The sequence below is a fragment of the Hydractinia symbiolongicarpus genome, chromosome 6 (genome assembly GCF_029227915.1).
Source record: "Hydractinia symbiolongicarpus strain clone_291-10 chromosome 6, HSymV2.1, whole genome shotgun sequence".
NCBI lineage: Eukaryota > Metazoa > Cnidaria > Hydrozoa > Anthoathecata > Hydractiniidae > Hydractinia > Hydractinia symbiolongicarpus.
The window spans coordinates 16,257,989-16,280,699 of NC_079880.1; the positions used below are offsets into that span (position 1 = coordinate 16,257,989).

Sequence of the window (22,711 nt, forward strand, 5' to 3'; positions counted from 1 at the left end):
CACATGCACACGCCATGAAAAGGCTATAATACAGCCTCTGGACGCCTAATAAAGGTAAATCACGTGGTTCCACGCGTCCAAGCTTGTTACCATTGTTCTAGTTCTTCCACTCTCAATACACTACGCCGTCCTAAGTTGTTTTTCCTGGTTCCATGGCTTTACAACGCCGTAAACCACATGCACACGCCATGAAAAGGCTATAATACGGCCTTTTGACGCCTATTAAATACCTTACACTTAAATTACGTGGTTCCACGCTTCCAAGCTTGTTCTCATTGGTCTAGTTCTTCCACTCTCAATACACTACGCCGTCCTAAGTTGGTTTCCTGGTTCCATGTCTTTACAACGGCGTAAACCACATGCACACGCCATGAAAAGGCTATAATACGGCCTTTTGACGCCTATTAAATGCCTTACACGTAAATCACAGGGTTCCACGCGTCCAAGCTTGTTACCATTGGTCTAGTTCTTCCACTCTCAATACACTACGCCGTCCTAAGTTGTTTTCCCTGGCTCCATGGCTTTACAACGCCGTAAACCACGTGCACACGCCATGAAAAGGCTATAATACGGCCTTTTGACGCCCATTAAATGCCTTACACGTAAATCACGGGGTTCCACGCGTCCAAGCTTGTTACCATTTGTCTAGTTCTTCCACTCTCAATACACTACGCCGTCCTAAGTTGTTTTCCATGGCTCCATGGCTTTACAACGCCGTAATCCACATGCACACGCCATGAAAAGGCTATAATACGGCCTCTGGACGCCTAATGAAGGCCTTACACGTAAATCACAAGGTTCCACGCGTCCAAGCTTGTTACCATTGGTCTAGTTCTTCCACTCTCGATACACTACGCCGTCCTAAGTTGTTTTTTCTGGTTCCATGGCTTTACAACGCCGTAAACCACATGTACACGCCATGAAAAGGCTATAATACGGCCTTTTGACGCCTTTTAAATGCCTTACACGTAATCGTGTGGTTTCGCGTGCCTGCGCAGGTTACCATTGGTCTAGTCCTTCCACTCTCAATACACTAGAACGTCCTAAGTTATTTTTCCTGGTTCCATGGCTTTACAACGCCGTAAACCACATGCACACGCCATAAAAAGGCTATAATACGGCCTTTTGACGCCTATTAAATGCCTTACACGTAAATCACGGGGTTCCACGCGTCCAAACTTGTTACCATTGGTCTAGTTCTTCCACTCTCAATACACTACGCCGTCCTAAGTTGTTTTCCCTGGCTCCATGGCTTTACAACGCCGTAATCCACATGCACACGCCATGAAAAGGCTATAATACGGCCTCTGGACGCCTAATAAAGGCCTTACACGTAAATCACAAGGTTCCACGCGTCCAAGCTTGTTACCATTGGTCTAGTTCTTCCACTCTCGATACACTACGCCGTCCTAAGTTGTTTTTTCTGGTTCCATGGCTTTACAACGCCGTAAACCACATGTACACGCCATGAAAAGGCTATAATACGGCCTTTTGACGCCTATTAAATGCCTTACACGTAATCGTGTGGTTTCGCGTGCCTGCACAGGTTATTATTGGTCTAGTCCTTCCACTCTCAATACACTACGACGTCCTAAGTTATTTTCCCTGGCTCCATGGCTTTGGAACGCCGTCAATTACATGCAAACACGTCTAAAAGCTTCAATACGGCCTATTGCCGCCCATTAAATGCCTTACACGTAATCGTGTGGTTTCGCGTGCCTGCGCAGGTTACCATTGGTCTAGTCCTTCCACCCTCAATACAATAGAACGTCCTAAGTTGTTATTCCTGGTTCCATGGCTTCAGAACGCCGTAATCCACATGCACACGCCATGAAAAGGCTATAATACGGCCATTTGCCGCCTATTAAAGGCCTTACACGTAAATCGCGTGGTTCCGCGTGACTGCGCAGGTTACTATTGGTCTAGTTCTTCCACTCTCAATGCACTAGGACGTCCTAAGTTGTTTTCCCTGACTCCATGTCTTTACAACGCCGTAAAACACATGCACACGCCATGAAAAGGCTATAATACAGCCTCTGGACGCCTAATAAAGGTAAATCACGTGGTTCCATGCGTCCAAGCTTGTTACCATTGTTCTAGTTCTTCCACTCTCAATACACTACGCCGTCCTAAGTTGTTTTTCCTGGTTCCATGGCTTTACAACGCCGTAAACCACATGCACACGCCATGAAAAGGCTATAATACGGCCTTTTGACGCCTATTAAATGCCTTACACTTAAATTACGTGGTTCCACGCTTCCAAGCTTGTTCTCATTGGTCTAGTTCTTCCACTCTCAATACACTACGCCGTCCTAAGTTGGTTTCCTGGTTCCATGGCTTTACAACGGCGTAAACCACATGCACACGCCATGAAAAGGCTATAATACGGCCTTTTGACGCCTATTAAATGCCTTACACGTAAATCACAGGGTTTCACGCGTCCAAGCTTGTTACCATTGGTCTAGTTCTTCCACTCTCAATACACTACGCCGTCCTAAGTTGTTTTCCCTGGCTCCATGGCTTTACAACGCCGTAAACCACGTGCACACGCCATGAAAAGGCTATAATACGGCCTTTTGACGCCCATTAAATGCCTTACACGTAAATCACGGGGTTCCACGCGTCCAAGCTTGTTACCATTGGTCTAGTTCTTCCACTCTCAATACACTACGCCGTCCTAAGTTGTTTTCCCTGGCTCCATGGCTTTACAACGCCGTAATCCACATGCACACGCCATGAAAAGGCTATGATACGGCCTTTGGACGCGTAATAAAGGCCTTACCCGTAAATCACGTGGTTCCACGCGTCCAAGCTTGTTACCATTATTCTAGTTCTTCCACTCTCAATACACTACGCCGTCCTAAGTTGTTTTCCCTGGTTCCATGGCTTTATAACGCCGTAAAGCACATGCACACGCCATGAAAAGGCTATAATACGGCCTTTTGACGCCTATTAAATGCCATACACGTACATCGCGTGGTTCTGCGTCACTGCACAGGTTACCATTGGTCTAGTCCTTCCACTGTCAATGCACTACGACATCCTAAGTTGTTTTCTCTGGCTCCATAGCTTTGGAACGCCGTCAACTACATGCACACGCCTTTGAAAAGCAATAATACCGCCTTTGCCGCCTAACAAAGACCTTACACATAAATCACGTTGGTCTGCATCACTGCACGGGTTACCATTGGTCTAGTTCTTCCACTCTCAATGCACTAGGACGTCCTAAGTTGTTTTCCCTGGCTCCATGTCTTTACAACGCCGTGAAACACATGCACACGCCATGAAAAGGCTATAATACGTCCTTTGGACGCCTAATAAAGGCCTTACACGTAAATCACGTGGTTCCACGCGTCCAAGCTTGCTCTCATTGGTCTATTCCTTCCATTCTCAATGGACTAGAACGTCCTAAGTTGTTTTCCCTGGTTCGATGGCTTTAGAACGCTGTAAACCACATGCACACGTCATAAAAAGGCTTTAATGCGTCCTTTTGCGGCCTATTAAAGGCTTTACACGTAAATCACGTGGTTCCACGCGTCCAAACTTGTTACCATTGGCGTAGTCCTTCCACTCTCAATACACTACGACGTCCTAAGTTGTTCTTCCTGTCTCCATGCCTTGGGAACGCCGTAAACTACATGCAAAGGACTCTAAGGGCTGTAATACGGCCTTTTGCGGCCTATTAAAGGCCTTACACGTAAATTACGTCGTTCCACGCGACCATGACGATTACGATTGGTCTAGTCCTTCCATTCTCAATGGACTAGAACGCCCTAAGTTGTTTTCCCCAGCGCCAAGGCTGTACAACGCCGTCAACTACGTGCACATGCGTCTGAAGGCTGCAATACGGCCTTTTGCCGCCTATTAAAGGCCTTACACGTAAATCAGGTGGGTCCGCGTGCCTGCGCAGGTTACCATTGATCTAGTCCTTCCACTGTCAATGGACTAGAACGTCCTAAGTTGTTATTCCCGGTTCCATGGCTTTAGAAAGCCTTAATCCACATGCACACGCCATGAAAAGGCTTTAATACGGCCTTTTGACGCCTAATAAAGGTAAATCACGTGGTTCCACGCGTCCAAGCTTGTTACCATTGGTCTAGTTCTTCCACTCTCAATACACTGCGCCATCCTAAGTTGTTTTCCCTGGTTCCATGGCTTTAGAACGCCGTAAATCACATGGACACGCCATGAAAAGGCTATAATACGGCCTTTTGACGCTTAATAAAGACCTTACAGGTACATCACGGGGTTCCACGCGTTCAAGCTTGTTACCATTGGTCTAGTTCTTCCACTCTCAATACACTAGAACGTCCTAAGTTGTTTTCCCTGGTTCCATGGCTTTACAACGCCGTAAACCACATGCACACGCCATGAAAAGGCTATAATACGGCCTTTTGACGCTTATTAAATGCCATACACGTACATCGCGTGGTTCTGCGTCACTGCACAGGTTACCATTGGTCTAGTCCTTCCACTGTCAATGCACTACGACGTCCTAAGTTGTTTTCTCTGGTTCCATCGCTTTGGAACGCCGTCAACTACATGCACACGCCATTGAAAAGCAATAATACCGCCTTTGCCGCCTATTAAAGTCCTTACACGTAAATCACGTTGGTCTGCGTGCCTGTGCAGGCTACCATTGGTCTAGTCTTTCCACTCTCAATACACGAGAGCGTCCTAAGTTGTTTTTCCTGGTTCCATGGCTTTACAACGCCGTAAACCACATGCACACGCCATGAAAAGGCTATAATAGGTCCTTTTGACGCCTATTAAATGCCTTACACGTAAATTGCGTGGTTCTGCGTGCCTGCGCAGGTTACCATTGGTCTAGTCCTTCCACTCTCAATACACTACGACGTCCTAAGTTATTTTCCCTGGCTCCATGGCTTTGGAACGCCGTCAATTACATGCAAACACGTCTAAAAGCTGCAATACGGCCTATTGCCGCCCATTAAATGCCTTACACGTAATCGTGTGGTTTCGCGTGCCTGCGCAGGTTACCATTGGTCTAGTCCTTCCACCCTCAATACACTAGAACGTCCTAAGTTGTTATTCCTGGTTCCATGGCTTCAGAACGCCGTAATCCACATGCACACGCCATGAAAAGGCTATAATACGGCCATTTGCCGCCTATTAAAGGCCTTACACGTAAATCGCGTGGTTCCGCGTGACTGCGCAGGTTACTATTGGTCTAGTTCTTCCACTCTCAATGCACTAGGACGTCCTAAGTTGTTTTCCCTGGCTCCATGTCTTTACAACGCCGTAACACACATGCACACGCCATGAAAAGGCTATAATACGGCCTTTTAAGGCCTATCAAAGGCCTTACACTTAAATTACGTGGTTCCACGCTTCCAAGCTTGTTCTCATTGGTCTAGTTCTTCCACTCTCAATACACTACGCCGTACTAAGTTGGTTTCCTGGTTCCATGGCTTTACAACGGCGTAAACCACATGCACACGCCATGAAAAGGCTATAATACGGCCTTTTGACGCCCATTAAATGCCTTACACGTAAATCACAGGGTTCCACGCGTCCAAGCTTGTTACCATTGGTCTAGTTCTTCCACTCTCAATACACTACGCCGTCCTAAGTTGTTTTCCCTGGCTCCATGGCTTTACAACGCCGTAATCCACATGCACACGCCATGAAAAGGCTATAATACAGCCTCTGGACGCCTAATAAAGGTAAATCACGTGGTTCCACGCGTCCAAGCTTGTTACCATTGTTCTAGTTCTTCCACTCTCAATACACTACGCCGTCCTAAGTTGTTTTTCCTGGTTCCATGGCTTTACAACGGCGTAAACCACATGCACACGCCATGAAAAGGCTATAATACGGCCTTTTGACGCCTATTAAATGCCTTACACGTAAATTGCGTGGTTTCGCGTGCCTGCGCAGGTTACCATTGGTCTAGTCTTTCCACTCTCAATACACTAGAACGTCCTAAGTTGTTATTCCTGGTTCCATGGCTTTACAACGCCGTAAACCACATGCACACGCCATGAAAAGGCTATAATACGGCCTTTTGACGCTTATTAAATGCCATACACGTACATCGCGTGGTTCTGCGTCACTGCACAGGTTACCATTGGTCTAGTCCTTCCACTGTCAATGCACTACGACGTCCTAAGTTGTTTTCTCTGGCTCCATCGCTTTGGAACGCCGTCAACTACATGCACACGCCATTCAAAAGTAATAATACCGCCTTTGCCGCCTATTAAAGTCCTTACACGTAAATCACGTTGGTCTGCGTGCCTGTGCAGGTTACCATTGGTCTAGTCTTTTCACTCTCAATACACGAGAGCGTCCTAAGTTGTTTTTCCTGGTTCCATGGCTTTACAACGCCGTAAACCACATGCACACGCCATGAAAAGGCTATAATAGGTCCTTTTGACGCCTATTAAATGCCTTACACGTAAATTGCGTGGTTCTGCGTGCCTGCGCAGGTTACCATTGGTCTAGTCCTTCCACTCTCAATACACTACGACGTCCTAAGTTATTTTCCCTGGCTCCATGGCTTTGGAACGCCGTCAATTACATGCAAACACGTCTAAAAGCTGCAATACGGCCTATTGCCGCCCATTAAATGCCTTACACGTAATCGTGTGGTTTCGCGTGCCTGCGCAGGTTACCATTGGTCTAGTCCTTCCACCCTCAATACACTAGAACGTCCTAAGTTGTTATTCCTGGTTCCATGGCTTCAGAACGCCGTAATCCACATGCACAAGCCATGAAAAGGCTATAATACGGCCTTTTAAGGCCTATCAAAGGCCTTACACTTAAATTACGTGGTTCCACGCTTCCAAGCTTGTTCTCATTGGTCCAGTTCTTCCACTCTCAATACACTACGCCGTCCTAAGTTGGTTTCCTGGTTCCATGGCTTTACAACGGCGTAAACCACATGCACACGCCATGAAAAGGCTATAATACGGCCTTTTGACGCCTATTAAATGCCTTACACGTAAATCACAGGGTTCCACGCGTCCAAGCTTGTTACCATTGGTCTAGTTCTTCCACTCTCAATACACTACGCCGTCCTAAGTTGTTTTCCCTGGCTCCATGGCTTTACAACGCCGTAATCCACATGCACACGCCATGAAAAGGCTATAATACAGCCTCTGGACGCCTAATAAAGGTAAATCACGTGGTTCCACGCGTCCAAGCTTGCTACCATTGTTCTAGTTCTTCCACTCTCAATACACTACGCCGTCCTAAGTTGTTTTTCCTGGTTCCATGGCTTTACAACGGCGTAAACCACATGCACACGCCATGAAAAGGCTATAATACGGCCTTTTGACGCCTATTAAATGCCTTACACGTAAATTGCGTGGTTCTGCGTGCCTGCGCAGGTTACCATTGGTCTAGTCCTTCCACTCTCAATACACTACGACGTCCTAAGTTATTTTCCCTGGCTCCATGGCTTTGGAACGCCGTCAATTACATGCAAACACGTCTAAAAGCTGCAATACGGCCTATTGCCGCCCATTAAATGCCTTACACGTAATCGTGTGGTTTTGCGTGCCTGCGCAGGTTACCATTGGTCTAGTCCTTCCACCCTCAATACAATAGAACGTCCTAAGTTGTTATTCCTGGTTCCATGGCTTCAGAACGCCGTAATCCACATGCACATGCCATGAAAAGGCTATAATACGGCCATTTGCCGCCTATTAAAGGCCTTACACGTAAATCGCGTGGTTCCGCGTGACTGCGCAGGTTACTATTGGTCTAGTTCTTCCACTCTCAATGCACTAGGACGTCCTAAGTTGTTTTCCCTGGCTCCATGTCTTTACAACGCCGTAAAACACATGCACACGCCATGAAAAGGCTATAATACAGCCTCTGGACGCCTAATAAAGGTAAATCACGTGGTTCCACGCGTCCAAGCTTGTTACCATTGTTCTAGTTCTTCCACTCTCAATACACTACGCCGTCCTAAGTTGTTTTTCCTGGTTCCATGGCTTTACAACGCCGTAAACCACATGCACACGCCATGAAAAGGCTATAATACGGCCTTTTGACGCCTATTAAATACCTTACACTTAAATTACGTGGTTCCACGCTTCCAAGCTTGTTCTCATTGGTCTAGTTCTTCCACTCTCAATACACTACGCCGTCCTAAGTTGGTTTCCTGGTTCCATGGCTTTACAACGGCGTAAACCACATGCACACGCCATGAAAAGGCTATAATACGGCCTTTTGACGCCTATTAAATGCCTTACACGTAAATCACAGGGTTCCACGCGTCCAAGCTTGTTACCATTGGTCTAGTTCTTCCACTCTCAATACACTACGCCGTCCTAAGTTGTTTTCCCTGGCTCCATGGCTTTACAACGCCGTAAACCACGTGCACACGCCATGAAAAGGCTATAATACGGCCTTTTGACGCCCATTAAATGCCTTACACGTAAATCACGGGGTTCCACGCGTCCAAGCTTGTTACCATTTGTCTAGTTCTTCCACTCTCAATACACTACGCCGTCCTAAGTTGTTTTCCATGGCTCCATGGCTTTACAACGCCGTAATCCACATGCACACGCCATGAAAAGGCTATAATACGGCCTCTGGACGCCTAATGAAGGCCTTACACGTAAATCACAAGGTTCCACGCGTCCAAGCTTGTTACCATTGGTCTAGTTCTTCCACTCTCGATACACTACGCCGTCCTAAGTTGTTTTTTCTGGTTCCATGGCTTTACAACGCCGTAAACCACATGTACACGCCATGAAAAGGCTATAATACGGCCTTTTGACGCCTTTTAAATGCCTTACACGTAATCGTGTGGTTTCGCGTGCCTGCGCAGGTTACCATTGGTCTAGTCCTTCCACTCTCAATACACTAGAACGTCCTAAGTTGTTTTTCCTGGTTCCATGGCTTTACAACGCCGTAAACCACATGCACACGCCATAAAAAGGCTATAATACGGCCTTTTGACGCCTATTAAATGCCTTACACGTAAATCACGGGGTTCCACGCGTCCAAACTTGTTACCATTGGTCTAGTTCTTCCACTCTCAGTACACTACGCCGTCCTAAGTTGTTTTCCCTGGCTCCATGGCTTTACAACGCCGTAATCCACATGCACACGCCATGAAAAGGCTATAATACGGCCTCTGGACGCCTAATAAAGGCCTTACACGTAAATCACAAGGTTCCACGCGTCCAAGCTTGTTACCATTGGTCTAGTTCTTCCACTCTCGATACACTACGCCGTCCTAAGTTGTTTTTTCTGGTTCCATGGCTTTACAACGCCGTAAACCACATGTACACGCCATGAAAAGGCTATAATACGGCCTTTTGACGCCTATTAAATGCCTTACACGTAATCGTGTGGTTTCGCGTGCCTGCACAGGTTATTATTGGTCTAGTCCTTCCACTCTCAATACACTACGACGTCCTAAGTTATTTTCCCTGGCTCCATGGCTTTGGAACGCCGTCAATTACATGCAAACACGTCTAAAAGCTTCAATACGGCCTATTGCCGCCCATTAAATGCCTTACACGTAATCGTGTGGTTTTGCGTGCCTGCGCAGGTTACCATTGGTCTAGTCCTTCCACCCTCAATACAATAGAACGTCCTAAGTTGTTATTCCTGGTTCCATGGCTTCAGAACGCCGTAATCCACATGCACACGCCATGAAAAGGCTATAATACGGCCATTTGCCGCCTATTAAAGGCCTTACACGTAAATCGCGTGGTTCCGCGTGACTGCGCAGGTTACTATTGGTCTAGTTCTTCCACTCTCAATGCACTAGGACGTCCTAAGTTGTTTTCCCTGACTCCATGTCTTTACAACGCCGTAAAACACATGCACACGCCATGAAAAGGCTATAATACAGCCTCTGGACGCCTAATAAAGGTAAATCACGTGGTTCCATGCGTCCAAGCTTGTTACCATTGTTCTAGTTCTTCCACTCTCAATACACTACGCCGTCCTAAGTTGTTTTTCCTGGTTCCATGGCTTTACAACGCCGTAAACCACATGCACACGCCATGAAAAGGCTATAATACGGCCTTTTGACGCCTATTAAATGCCTTACACTTAAATTACGTGGTTCCACGCTTCCAAGCTTGTTCTCATTGGTCTAGTTCTTCCACTCTCAATACACTACGCCGTCCTAAGTTGGTTTCCTGGTTCCATGGCTTTACAACGGCGTAAACCACATGCACACGCCATGAAAAGGCTATAATACGGCCTTTTGACGCCTATTAAATGCCTTACACGTAAATCACAGGGTTTCACGCGTCCAAGCTTGTTACCATTGGTCTAGTTCTTCCACTCTCAATACACTACGCCGTCCTAAGTTGTTTTCCCTGGCTCCATGGCTTTACAACGCCGTAAACCACGTGCACACGCCATGAAAAGGCTATAATACGGCCTTTTGACGCCCATTAAATGCCTTACACGTAAATCACGGGGTTCCACGCGTCCAAGCTTGTTACCATTGGTCTAGTTCTTCCACTCTCAATACACTACGCCGTCCTAAGTTGTTTTCCCTGGCTCCATGGCTTTACAACGCCGTAATCCACATGCACACGCCATGAAAAGGCTATGATACGGCCTTTGGACGCCTATTAAATGCCATACACGTACATCGCGTGGTTCTGCGTCACTGCACAGGTTACCATTGGTCTAGTCCTTCCACTGTCAATGCACTACGACATCCTAAGTTGTTTTCTCTGGCTCCATAGCTTTGGAACGCCGTCAACTACATGCACACGCCTTTGAAAAGCAATAATACCGCCTTTGCCGCCTAACAAAGACCTTACACATAAATCACGTTGGTCTGCATCACTGCACGGGTTACCATTGGTCTAGTTCTTCCACTCTCAATGCACTAGGACGTCCTAAGTTGTTTTCCCTGGCTCCATGTCTTTACAACGCCGTGAAACACATGCACACGCCATGAAAAGGCTATAATACGTCCTTTGGACGCCTAATAAAGGCCTTACACATAAATCACGTGGTTCCACGCGTCCAAGCTTGCTCTCATTGGTCTATTCCTTCCATTCTCAATGGACTAGAACGTCCTAAGTTGTTTTCCCTGGTTCGATGGCTTTAGAACGCTGTAAACCACATGCACACGTCATAAAAAGGCTTTAATGCGTCCTTTTGCGGCCTATTAAAGGCTTTACACGTAAATCACGTGGTTCCACGCGTCCAAACTTGTTACCATTGGCGTAGTCCTTCCACTCTCAATACACTACGACGTCCTAAGTTGTTCTTCCTGTCTCCATGCCTTGGGAACGCCGTAAACTACATGCAAAGGACTCTAAGGGCTGTAATACGGCCTTTTGCGGCCTATTAAAGGCCTTACACGTAAATTACGTCGTTCCACGCGACCATGACGATTACGATTGGTCTAGTCCTTCCATTCTCAATGGACTAGAACGCCCTAAGTTGTTTTCCCCAGCGCCAAGGCTGTACAACGCCGTCAACTACGTGCACATGCGTCTGAAGGCTGCAATACGGCCTTTTGCCGCCTATTAAAGGCCTTACACGTAAATCAGGTGGGTCCGCGTGCCTGCGCAGGTTACCATTGATCTAGTCCTTCCACTGTCAATGGACTAGAACGTCCTAAGTTGTTATTCCCGGTTCCATGGCTTTAGAAAGCCTTAATCCACATGCACACGCCATGAAAAGGCTTTAATACGGCCTTTTGACGCCTAATAAAGGTAAATCACGTGGTTCCACGCGTCCAAGCTTGTTACCATTGGTCTAGTTCTTCCACTCTCAATACACTGCGCCATCCTAAGTTGTTTTCCCTGGTTCCATGGCTTTAGAACGCCGTAAATCACATGGACACGCCATGAAAAGGCTATAATACGGCCTTTTGACGCTTAATAAAGACCTTACAGGTACATCACGGGGTTCCACGCGTTCAAGCTTGTTACCATTGGTCTAGTTCTTCCACTCTCAATACACTAGAACGTCCTAAGTTGTTTTCCCTGGTTCCATGGCTTTACAACGCCGTAAACCACATGCACACGCCATGAAAAGGCTATAATACGGCCTTTTGACGCTTATTAAATGCCATACACGTACATCGCGTGGTTCTGCGTCACTGCACAGGTTACCATTGGTCTAGTCCTTCCACTGTCAATGCACTACGACGTCCTAAGTTGTTTTCTCTGGTTCCATCGCTTTGGAACGCCGTCAACTACATGCACACGCCATTGAAAAGCAATAATACCGCCTTTGCCGCCTATTAAAGTCCTTACACGTAAATCACGTTGGTCTGCGTGCCTGTGCAGGCTACCATTGGTCTAGTCTTTCCACTCTCAATACACGAGAGCGTCCTAAGTTGTTTTTCCTGGTTCCATGGCTTTACAACGCCGTAAACCACATGCACACGCCATGAAAAGGCTATAATAGGTCCTTTTGACGCCTATTAAATGCCTTACACGTAAATTGCGTGGTTCTGCGTGCCTGCGCAGGTTACCATTGGTCTAGTCCTTCCACTCTCAATACACTACGACGTCCTAAGTTATTTTCCCTGGCTCCATGGCTTTGGAACGCCGTCAATTACATGCAAACACGTCTAAAAGCTGCAATACGGCCTATTGCCGCCCATTAAATGCCTTACACGTAATCGTGTGGTTTCGCGTGCCTGCGCAGGTTACCATTGGTCTAGTCCTTCCACCCTCAATACACTAGAACGTCCTAAGTTGTTATTCCTGGTTCCATGGCTTCAGAACGCCGTAATCCACATGCACACGCCATGAAAAGGCTATAATACGGCCATTTGCCGCCTATTAAAGGCCTTACACGTAAATCGCGTGGTTCCGCGTGACTGCGCAGGTTACTATTGGTCTAGTTCTTCCACTCTCAATGCACTAGGACGTCCTAAGTTGTTTTCCCTGGCTCCATGTCTTTACAACGCCGTAACACACATGCACACGCCATGAAAAGGCTATAATACGGCCTTTTAAGGCCTATCAAAGGCCTTACACTTAAATTACGTGGTTCCACGCTTCCAAGCTTGTTCTCATTGGTCTAGTTCTTCCACTCTCAATACACTACGCCGTACTAAGTTGGTTTCCTGGTTCCATGGCTTTACAACGGCGTAAACCACATGCACACGCCATGAAAAGGCTATAATACGGCCTTTTGACGCCCATTAAATGCCTTACACGTAAATCACAGGGTTCCACGCGTCCAAGCTTGTTACCATTGGTCTAGTTCTTCCACTCTCAATACACTACGCCGTCCTAAGTTGTTTTCCCTGGCTCCATGGCTTTACAACGCCGTAATCCACATGCACACGCCATGAAAAGGCTATAATACAGCCTCTGGACGCCTAATAAAGGTAAATCACGTGGTTCCACGCGTCCAAGCTTGTTACCATTGTTCTAGTTCTTCCACTCTCAATACACTACGCCGTCCTAAGTTGTTTTTCCTGGTTCCATGGCTTTACAACGGCGTAAACCACATGCACACGCCATGAAAAGGCTATAATACGGCCTTTTGACGCCTATTAAATGCCTTACACGTAAATTGCGTGGTTCTGCGTGCCTGCACAGGTTACCATTGGTCTAGTCCTTCCACTCTCAATACACTACGACGTCCTAAGTTATTTTCCCTGGCTCCATGGCTTTGGAACGCCGTCAATTACATGCAAACACGTCTAAAAGCTGCAATACGGCCTATTGCCGACCATTAAATGCCTTACACGTAATCGTGTGGTTTCACGTGCCTGCGCAGGTTACCATTGGTCTAGTCCTTCCACCTTCAATACACTAGGACGTCCTAAGTTGTTTTCCCTGGCTCCATGTCTTTACAACGCCGTAAAACACATGCACACGCCATGAAAAGGCTATAATACAGCCTCTGGACGCCTAATAAAGGTAAATCACGTGGTTCCACGCGTCCAAGCTTGTTACCATTGTTCTACTTCTTCCACTCTCAATACACTACGCCGTCCTAAGTTGTTTTTCCTGGTTCCATGGCTTTACAACGCCGTAAACCACATGCACACGCCATGAAAAGGCTATAATACGGCCTTTTGACGCCTATTAAATGCCTTACACGTAAATCACAGGGTTCAACGCGTCCAAGCTTGTTACCATTGGTCTAGTTCTTCCACTCTCAATGCACTAGGACGTCCTAAGTTGTTTTCCCTGGCTCCATGTCTTTACAACGCCGTAAAACACATGCACACGCCAAGAAAAGGCTATAATAGGTCCTTTTGACGCCTATTAAATGCCTTACACGTAAATTGCGTCGTTCTGCGTGCCTGCGCAGGTTACCATTGGTCTAGTCCTTCCACTCTCAATACACTACGACGTCCTAAGTTATTTTCCCTGGCTCCATGGCTTTGGAACGCCGTCAATTACATGCAAACACGTCTAAAAGCTGCAATACGGCCTATTGCCGCCCATTAAATGCCTTACACGTAATCGTGTGGTTTGGCGTGCCTGCGCAGGTTACCATTGGTCTAGTCCTTCCATTCTCAATAGACTAAAGCGTCCTAAGTTGTTATTCCTGGTTCCATGGCTTCAGAACGCCGTAATCCACATGCACACGCCATGAAAAGGCTATAATACGGCCATTTGCCGCCTATTAATGGCCTTGCACGTAAATCGCGTAGTTCCGCGTGACTGCGCAGGTTACTATTGGTCTAGTTCTTCCACTCTCAATGCACTAGGACGTCCTAAGCTGTTTTCCCTGGCTCCATGTCTTTACAACGCCGTAAAACACATGCACACGCCATGAAAAGGCTATAATACGGCCTTTTGACGCCTATCAAAGGCCTTACACTTAAATTACGTGGTTCCACGCGTCCAAGCTTGCTCTCATTGGTCTATTCCTTCCATTCTCAATGGACTAGACCGTCCTAAGTTGTTTTCCCTGGTTCCATGGATTCAGAACGCCGTAATCCACATGCACACGCCATGAAAAGGCTATAATACGGCCTTTTAACGCCTATTAAATGCCTTACACGTAAATCACAGGGTTCAACGCGTCCAAGCTTGTTACCATTGTTCTAGTTCTTCCACTCTCAATGCACTAGGACGTCCTAAGTTGTTTTCCCTGGCTCCATGTCTTTACAACGCCGTAAAACACATGCACACGCCAAGAAAAGGCTATAATAGGTCCTTTTGACGCCTATTAAATGCCTTACACGTAAATTGCGTCGTTCTGCGTGCCTGCGCAGGTTACCATTGGTCTAGTCCTTCCACTCTCAATACACTACGACGTCCTAAGTTATTTTCCCTGGCTCCATGGCTTTGGAACGCCGTCAATTACATGCAAACACGTCTAAAAGCTGCAATACGGCCTATTGCCGCCCATTAAATGCCTTACACGTAATCGTGTGGTTTGGCGTCCAAGCTTGCTCTCATTGGTCTATTCCTTCCATTCTCAATGGACTAGACCGTCCTAAGTTGTTTTCCCTGGTTCCATGGATTCAGAACGCCGTAATCCACATGCACACGCCATGAAAAGGCTATAATACGGCCTTTTAACGCCTATTAAATGCCTTACACGTAAATCACGGGGTTCCACGCGTCAAAGCTTGTTACCATTGGTCTAGTTCTTCCACTCTCAATACACTACGCCGTCCTAAGTTGTTTTCCCTGTTTCCATGGCTTTACAACGCCGTAAACCACATGCACACGCCATGAAAAGGCTATAATACGGCCTTTTGACGCCTATTAAATGCCTTACACGTAAATTGCGTGGTTCCGCGTGGCTGTGCAGGTTACCATTGGTCTACTCCTTCCACTCTCAATACACTACGCCGTCCTAAGTTGTTTTTCCTGGTTCCATGGCTTTACAACGGCGTAAACCACATGCACACGCCATGAAAAGGCTATAATACGGCCTTTTGACGCCTATTAAATGCCATACACGTACATCGCGCGGTTCTGCGTCACTGCACAGGTTACCATTGGTCTAGTCCTTCCACTGTCAATGCACTACGACGTCCTAAGTTGTTTTCTCTGGCTCCATAGCTTTACAACGCCGTAAACCACATGCACACGCCATGAAAAGGCTATAATACGGCCTTTTGAAGCCTAATAAAGGTAAATCACGTGGTTCCACGCGTCCAAGCTTGTTACCATTGGTCTAGTTCTTCCACTCCCAATACACTACGCCGTCCTAAGTTGTTTTTCCTGGGTCCATGGCTTTACAACGCCGTAAACCACGTGCACACGCCATGAAAAGGCTATAATACGGCCTTTTGACGCCCATTAAATGCCTTACACGTAAATCACGGGGTTCCACGCGTCCAAGCTTGTTACCATTGGTCTAGTTCTTCCACTCTCAATACACTACGCCGTCCTAAGTTGTTTTCCCTGGCTCCATGGCTTTACAACGCCGTAATCCACATGCACACGCCATGAAAAGGCTATAATACGGCCTCTGGACGCCTAATGAAGGCCTTACACGTAAATCACAAGGTTCCACGCGTCCAAGCTTGTTCTCATTGGTCTAGTTCTTCCACTCTCAATACACTACGCCGTCCTAAGTTGGTTTCCTGGTTCCATGGCTTTACAACGGCGTAAACCACATGCACACGCCATGAAAAGGCTATAATACGGCCTTTTGACGCCTATTAAATGCCTTACACGTAAATTGCGTCGTTCTGCGTGCCTGCGCAGGTTACCATTGGTCTAGTCCTTCCACTGTCAATGCACTACGACGTCCTAAGTTGTTTTCTCTGGCTCCATAGCTTTACAACGCTGTAAACCACATGCAGACGCCATGAAAAGGCTATAATACGGCCTTTTGACGCCTAATAAAGGCCTTACAGGTAAATCACGTGATTCCACGCGTCCAAGCTTGTTACCATTGGTCTAGTTCTTCCACTCTCAATACACTACGCCGTCCTAAGTTGTTTTTCCTGGTTCCATGGCTTTAGAACGCCGTAAACCACATGGATACGCCATGAAAAGGCTATAATACGGCCTTTTGACGCCAATAAAGGTAAATCACGTGGTTCCACGCGTCCAAGCTTGTTACCATTGGTCTAGTTCTTCCACTCTCAATACACTACGCCGTCCTAAGTTGTTTTCTCTGGCTCAATAGCTTTGGAACGCCGTCAACTACATGCACACGCCATTGAAAAGCAATAATACCGCCTTTGCCGCCTATTAAAGTCCTTACACGTAAATCACGTTGGTCTGCGTGCCTGCGCAGGTTACCATTGGTCTAGTCTTTCCACTCTCAATACACGAGAGCGTCCTAAGTTGTTTTTCCTGGTTCCATGGCTTTACAACGCCGTAAACCACATGCACACGCCATGAAAAGGCTATAATACGGCCTTTTGACGCCTAATAAAGGTAAATCACGTGGTTCCACGCGTCCAAGCTTGTTACCATTGGTCTAGTTCTTCCACTCTCAATACACTACGCCGTCCTAAGTTGTTTTTCCTGGTTCCATGGCTTTACAACGCCGTAAACCACATGCACACGCCATTGAAAGGCTATAATACGGCCTTTTAACGCCTATTAAATGCCTTACACGTAATCGTGTGGTTTCGCGTGCCTGCGCAGGTTACCATTGGTCTAGTCCTTCCACTCTCAATACACTAGAACGTCCTAAGTTGTTATTCCTGGTTCAATGGCTTTAGAAAGCCGTAATCCACATGCACACGCCATAAAAAGGCTATAATACGGCCTTTTGACGCCTAATAAAGGCCTTACAGGTAAATCACGTGGTTCCACCCGTCCAAGCTTGTAACCATTAGTCTAGTTCTTTCACTCTCAATACACGAGAGCGTCCTAAGTTGTTTTTCCTGGTTCCATGGCTTTACAACGCTGTAAACCACATGAACACGCCATGAAAAGGCTATAATACGGACTTTTGATGCCTATTAAATGCCTTACACGTAAATCGCGTGGTTCCGCGTGCCTGCGCAGGTTACCATTGGTCTACTCCTTCCACTCTCAATACACTACGCCGTCCTAAGTTGTTTTTCCTGGTTCCATGGCTTTACAACGCCGTAAACCACATGCACACGCCATGAAAAAGCTATAATACGGCCTTTTGACGCCTATTAAATGCCATACACGTACATCGCGTGGTTCTGCGTCAATGCAAAAGTTACCATTGGTCTAGTCCTTCCACTGTCAATGCACTACGACGTCCTAAGTTGTTTTCTCTGGCTCCATAGCTTTGGAACGCCGTCAACTACATGCACACGCCATTGAAAAGCAATAATACCGCCTTTGCCGCCTAATAAAGTCCTTACACGTAAATCACGTTGGTCTGCGTGTCTGCGCAGGTTACCATTGGTCTAGTTCTTCCACTCTCAATGCACTAGGACGTCCTAAGTTGTTTTCCCTGGCTCCATGTCTTTACAACGCCGTAAAACACATGCACACGCCATGAAAAGGCTATAATACGGCCTTTTGACGCCTAATAAAGGTAAATCACGTGTTTCCACGCGTCAAAACTTGTTACCATTGGTCTAGTTCTTCCACTGTCAATACACTACGCCGTCGTAAGTTGTTTTCCCTGGTTCCATGGCTTTACAACGCCGTAAACCACATGCACACGCCATGAAAAGGCTATAATACGGCCTATTGCCGCCCATTAAATGCCTTACACGTAATCGTGTGGTTTCGCGTGCCTGCGCAGGTTACCATTGGTCTAGTCCTTCCACCCTCAATACACTAGAACGTCCTAAGTTGTTATTCCTGGTTCCATGGCTTCAGAACGCCGTAATCCACATGCACACGCCATGAAAAGGCTATAATACGGCCTTTTGACGCCTAATAAAGGTAAATCACGTGGTTCCACGCGTCCAAGCTTGTTACCATTGGTCTAGTTCTTCCACTCTCAATACACTAGAACGTCCTAAGTTGTTATTCCTGGTTGCATGGCTTCAGAACGCTGTAATCCACATGCACACGCCATGAAAAGGCTGCAATACGGCATTTTGCCACCTATTAAAGGCCTTACACGTAAATCAGGTGGGTCAGCGTGCCTGCGCAGGTTACCAATGATCTAGTACTTCCACTGTCAATGGACTAGAACGTCCTAAGTTGTTATTCCTGGTTCCATGGCTTTAGAAAGCCGTAAACCACATGCACACGCCATGAAAAGGCTATAATACGGACTTTTGATGCCTATTAAATGCCTTACACGTAAATCGCGTGGTTCGCGTGCCTGCGCAGGTTACCATTGGTCTACTCCTTCCACTCTCAATACACTACGCCGTCCTAAGTCGTTTTTCCTGGTTCCATGGCTTTACAACGCCGTAAACCACATGCACACGCCATGAAAAAGCTATAATACGGCCTTTTGACGCCTATTAAATGCCATACACGTACATCGCGTGGTTCTGCGTCAATGCAAAGGTTACAATTGGTCTAGTCCTTCCACTGTCAATGCACTACGACGTCCTAAGTTGTTTTCTCTGGCTCCATAGCTTTGGAACGCCGTCAACTACATGCACACGCCATTGAAAAGCAATAATACCGCCTTTGCCGCCTAATAAAGTCCTTACACGTAAATCACGTTGGTCTGCGTGTCTGCGCAGGTTACCATTGGTCTAGTTCTTCCACTCTCAATGCACTAGGACGTCCTAAGTTGCTTTCCCTGGCTCCATGTCTTTACAACGCCGTAAAACACATGCACACGCCATGAAAAGGATATAATACGGCCTTTTGACGCCTAATAAAGGTAAATCACGTGTTTCCACGCGTCAAAACTTGTTACCATTGGTCTAGTTCTTCCACTGTCAATACACTACGCCGTCGTAAGTTATTTTCCCTGGTTCCATGGCTTTACAACGCCGTAAACCACATGCACACGCCATGAAAAGGCTATAATACGGCCTTTTGACGCCTATTAAATGCCTTACACGTAATCGTGTGGTTTCGCGTGCCTGCGCAGTTTACCATTGGTCTAGTCCTTCCACTCTCAATACACTAGAATGTCCTAAGTTGTTTTCTCTGGTTCCATGTGTTTAGAACGCCGTAAACCACATGCACACGCCATTGAAAGGCCATAATACGGCCATTTCCCGCCTATTAAATGCCTTACACGTAAATCGCGTGTTTCCGCGTGACTGCGCAGGTTACTATTGGTCTAGTTCTTCCACTCTCAATGCACTACGCCGTCCTAAGTTGTTTTTCCTGGTTCTATGGCTTTACAACGCCGTAAACCACATGCACACGCCAAGAAAAGGCTATACGGCCTTTTGACGCTTAATAAAGACCTTACAGGTACATCACGGGGTTCCAAGCGTCCAAGCTTGTTACCATTGGTCTAGTTCTTCCACTCTCAATACACTACGCCCTCCTAAGTTGTTTTCCCTGGTTCCATGGCTTTACAACGCCGTAAACCACATGCACACGCCATGAAAAGGCTATAATACGGACTTTTGATGCCTATTAAATGCCTTACATGTAATTGTGTGGTTTCGCGTGCCTGCGCAGGTTACCATTGGTCTAGTCTTTCCACTCTCAATACACTAGAACGTCCTAAGTTGTTATTCCTGGTTCCATGGCTTTACAACGCCGTAAACCACATGCACACGCCATGAAAAGGCTATAATACGGCCTTTGATGCCTATTAAATGCCATACACGTACATCGCGTGGTTCTGCGTCACTGCACAGGTTACCATTGGTCTAGTCCTTCCACTCTCAATACACTACGACGTCCTAAGTTATTTTCCCTGGCTCCATGGCTTTGGAACGCCGTCAATTACATGCACACACGTCTAAAAGCTGCAATACGGCCTATTGCCGCCCATTAAATGCCTTACACGTAATCGTGTGGTTTCGCGTGCCTGCGCAGGTTACCATTGGTCTAGTCCTTCCACCCTCAATACATTAGAACGTCCTAAGTTGTTATTCCTGGTTCCATGGCTTCAGAACGCCGTAATCCACATGCACACGCCATGAAAAGGCTATAATACGGCCATTTGCCGCCTATTAAAGGCCTTACACGTAAATCGCGTGGTTCCGCGTGACTGCGCAGGTTACTATTGGTCTAGTTCTTCCACTCTCAATGCACTAGGACGTCCTAAGTTGTTTTCCCTGGCTCCATGTCTTTACAACGCCGTAAAACACATGCACACGCCATGAAAAGGCTATAATACGGCCTTTTGACGCCTAATAAAGGTAAATCACGTGTTTCCACGCGTCAAAACTTGTTACCATTGGTCTAGTTCTTCCACTGTCAATACACTTCGCCGTCGTAAGTTGTTTTCCCTGGTTCCATGGCTTTACAACGCCGTAAACGACATGCACACGCCATGAAAAGGCTATAATACGGCCTATTGCCGCCCATTAAATGCCTTACACGTAATCGTGTGGTTTCGCGTGCCTGCGCAGGTTACCATTGGTCTAGTCCTTCCACCCTCAATACACTAGAACGTCCTAAGTTGTTATTCCTGGTTCCATGGCTTCAGAACGCCGTAATCCACATGCACACGCCATGAAAAGGCTATAATACGGCCATTTGCCGCCTATTAAAGGCCTTACACGTAAATCGCGTGGTTCCGCGTGACTGCGCAGGTTACTATTGGTCTAGTTCTTCCACTCTCAATGCACTACGACGTCCTAAGTTGTTTTCCCTGGCTCCATGTCTTTACAACGCCGTAAAACACATGCACACGCCATTGAAAAGCAATAATACGGCCTTTTGACGCCTAATAAAGGTAAATCACGTGGTTCCACGCGTCCAAGCTTGTTACCATTGGTCTAGTTCTTCCACTCTCAATACACTACGCCGTCCTAAGTTGTCTTTCCTGGTTCCATGGCTTTAGAACGCCGTAAACCACATGGACACGCCATGAAAAGGCTGCAATACGGCCTTTTGCCACCTATTAAAGGCCTTACACGTAAATCAGGTGGGTCAGCGTGCCTGCGCAGGTTACCAATGATCTAGTACTTCCACTGTCAATGGACTAGAACGTCCTAAGTTGTTTTTCCTGGTTCCATGGCTTTAGAAAGCCGTAAACCACATGCACACGCCATGAAAAGGCTATAATACGGACTTTTGATGCCTATTAAATGCCTTACACGTAAATTGCGTGGTTCCGCGTGCCTGCGCAGGTTACCATTGGTCTACTCCTTCCACTCTCAATACACTACGCCGTCCTAAGTCGTTTTTCCTGGTTCCATGGCTTTACAACGCCGTAAACCACATGCACACGCCATGAAAAAGCTATAATACGGCCTTTTGACGCCTATTAAATGCCATACACGTACATCGCGTGGTTCTGCGTCAATGCAAAGGTTACAATTGGTCTAGTCCTTCCACTGTCAATGCACTACGACGTCCTAAGTTGTTTTCTCTGGCTCCATAGCTTTGGAACGCCGTCAACTACATGCACACGCCATTGAAAAGCAATAATACCGCCTTTGCCGCCTAATAAAGTCCTTACACGTAAATCACGTTGGTCTGCGTGTCTGCGCAGGTTACCATTGGTCTAGTTCTTCCACTCTCAATGCACTAGGACGTCCTAAGTTGCTTTCCCTGGCTCCATGTCTTTACAACGCCGTAAAACACATGCACACGCCATGAAAAGGATATAATACGGCCTTTTGACGCCTAATAAAGGTAAATCACGTGTTTCCACGCGTCAAAACTTGTTACCATTGGTCTAGTTCTTCCACTGTCAATACACTACGCCGTCGTAAGTTGTTTTCCCTGGTTCCATGGCTTTACAACGCCGTAAACCACATGCACACGCCATGAAAAGGCTATAATACGGCCTTTTGACGCCTATTAAATGCCTTACACGT

At 46.8% G+C, this 22,711-nt stretch overlaps 1 long non-coding RNA gene across 1 annotated transcript; it reads right to left on the reverse strand.

Annotated features, from left to right (window-relative positions):
- Positions 1-2,618: 2,618 nt before the first annotated feature.
- Positions 2,619-21,566, reverse strand: LOC130647199 (uncharacterized). The gene is made up of 2 exons (XR_008982814.1): positions 20,174-21,566; positions 2,619-18,907 (listed from the first exon to the last, which is right to left on the reverse strand). It is a non-coding gene; the product is annotated as an uncharacterized LOC130647199 (long non-coding RNA).
- Between the last annotated feature and the right edge of the window lie 1,145 nt (positions 21,567-22,711).